The sequence below is a fragment of the Mandrillus leucophaeus genome, unplaced genomic scaffold (genome assembly GCF_000951045.1).
Source record: "Mandrillus leucophaeus isolate KB7577 unplaced genomic scaffold, Mleu.le_1.0 Scaffold782, whole genome shotgun sequence".
NCBI lineage: Eukaryota > Metazoa > Chordata > Mammalia > Primates > Cercopithecidae > Mandrillus > Mandrillus leucophaeus.
The window spans coordinates 765,462-768,004 of record NW_012108497.1 but is presented as its reverse complement, the minus strand read 5'-3'; positions in this window follow the sequence as shown (position 1 = coordinate 768,004).

Sequence of the window (2,543 nt, the reverse complement as noted above, 5' to 3'; positions counted from 1 at the left end):
TTTTTTAAATGGAGTCTTGCTGTGTCACCAGGTTGGAGTGCAGTGGCATGATTTTGGCTCACTGCAACCTCCGCCTCCTGAGTTCAAGTGATTCCCCTGCCTGAGCCTCCCAAGTAGCTGGGATTACAGGCATACGCCATCATGTCTGGCTAATTTTTGTATTTTAGTAGAGATGGGGTTTCACCATGTTGGCCAGGATGGTCTTGATCTCCTGACCTCATGATCCGCCTGCCTCAGCCTCCCAAATTGCTGGGATTACAGGCATGAGCCACCGCTCCCGGCCTTGGGAAGTTTTTATCTGGTGTCTGGCATATTCCAAACCCTCAATAAAAACAAACAGTGACTATCGCTGTTAATATTGTTCTCTGTATATTGTGCCTGGATATCAGAAGGTGAGGCCATTATGTGTGTTCCCACAGTGGAGTCACATGGATGGTGAGTAGAGATGACAGTCAAGAGGGGTGCCCAGTGAGGGCTTCTCTCTCTCATTCTATGGGGTCAGGAGTCATCGTGGAAGGAGCCCTGGAGGTGCTTGAACCTCCTCATGTTAGTGATCATGGCTGTCACTCAACTGCTGTCTAAAATGATCAGTAGGATCAGCCTGAAACCTGCAAGGGCTGAGAAGTCATCTTTGAATTTAGAAACGAAGAAGGGTTAGCGATGGTGGAGGACCTCGAAGTCAGGACTGGGGAGAGTGCATGGGGGTAGACGCTGGGGAGGATGAGTGGACTGCCCAGTGACTGCAACAGGAAAAGAGAACATGGGGACCAGGTCGGGGCCAAGAAGAGGACCTTGAGTGGAGCAGCGGACTCGAGTGGCAGCTGCGGGAGGCTTCTAGGCGCCAGGGCCTTTCTGGCTCCTGTGCTCAGCGTTCTGCTCAAGTACAGTCAGGACTGCCTGGGGCGCCTGGGCCGCTCCCAGCAAAGCTGAACCCCTCGGCCTCTCAGCCCCTCAGCTTAACCCCTGTGGCATCTGAGTGACCCGCGTACCTCCAGCCTCCTCCAGTCCTATCCAGGCCCCTCTTTCCCTGTTGACTGGCCACCATCAGCTGAGGGTGACTCCCACACGAGCAGGCACGGGCTAACGCAGTCAGAGGTCACAGTAAAGAATAAAGCATTTCACAAATGCAAGGAATGAGACCGGGTACGGTGGCTCATGCCTGTAATCCCAGCACTTTGGGAAGTGAGGTGGGTAGATCCCTTGAGCCCAGAAGTTTGAGGCCAGTCTGGGCAACATGGGGAGACTCAGTCTCTACAAAAATATACAAAAATCAGCCAGGTGCAGTGGTGTGTGCCTGTAGTCCCGGCTACTACAGAGGCTGTGGTGGGAAGATCGCTTGAACCCAGGAGGTCAAGGCTGTGGTCAGCCAAGATTGCACCACTGCACTGCCACCTCGGTGACAGAATGAGACTGTCTCAAGAAAAAAAAAAAATGGGAGAAATGGTTATTGGGATAATATATTTTCAATTCTGTCTACTATCAGTCTGCATCCTAAGACTTCAACCTCATCATGCCCATTTAGATGACACCAGGCAAAGATCATCAACGCTCATCAAATATCAAGGGACGTATTTTGACACGCATGAGCCCATTTCATCTTCGGAACAGTGCTACATGTTGACTATCGTTACCTCCATTTGGCAAATGAGACAAAACGAGGTTCCGAAGTGTTTTGTGAAATGTCCAAGGGCATGGACTAAAGTAAATCAAAGAACGTGTATGTTGGCACCACCATCTGCCCAGCTTCAAAGCATGGCCTGAATCCACATCACTGTCAGGGTGACCAGCCATCCTGGTTTGCCTGGGACAGTTCCATCTTCAGCACTGAAAGATCTGTGTCCTGGGAAACCCCTCAGTCCCATGCAGGCTGGGATGGTTGGTCACCCTAACAGTGTGCTGTTTCCAGGCTGATGACGGGAGGTGAAGGGGTGCAGAAAAGAGTCTATGAAGTTCAATGCCCAGTGAAAAGTACTGAAGCTCAGTAGGGTGCGGGGGCTCACTCCTGTAATCTCAGTACTTTGGGAGGCTGAGGCAGGCAGATTATGAGGTCAGGAGTTCGAGACTAGCCTGGCCAACATGATGAAACCTCATCTCTACTACAAATACAAAAATTAGCTGGGCCTGGTGGTGTGCGCCTGTAATCCCAGCTACTTGAAAGGTTGAGGCAGGATAATTGCTTGAACTCAGGAGGCGGAGGTCGCAGTGAGCCGAGATTGCACCGCTGCACTCCAGCCTGGGCAACAGAGCAAGACTGTCTCAAAAAAAAAAAAGAAAGAAAAGAAAGAAAAAAAGAAAAGAAAAGTATTGAAGCGCTAAAGGAATACATGGCTCAGGTATTAACAGCGTATTCTCTAGTGGCTCTAGAGACAACAAGCAGAAGGAATTAGAGAAATGTGTTTCCGGACTCCAGGCAACCAGACTGCTGTCTAAAGATACGGAGGGAAATAAGCAGCTCCCACAAAAGAACAAGGCAAAGAAATGATAAGGCTGTCCATGTCCTGATACTTGGCACACCAACAAGTCTCAAATGTTTTTGTTCTGAG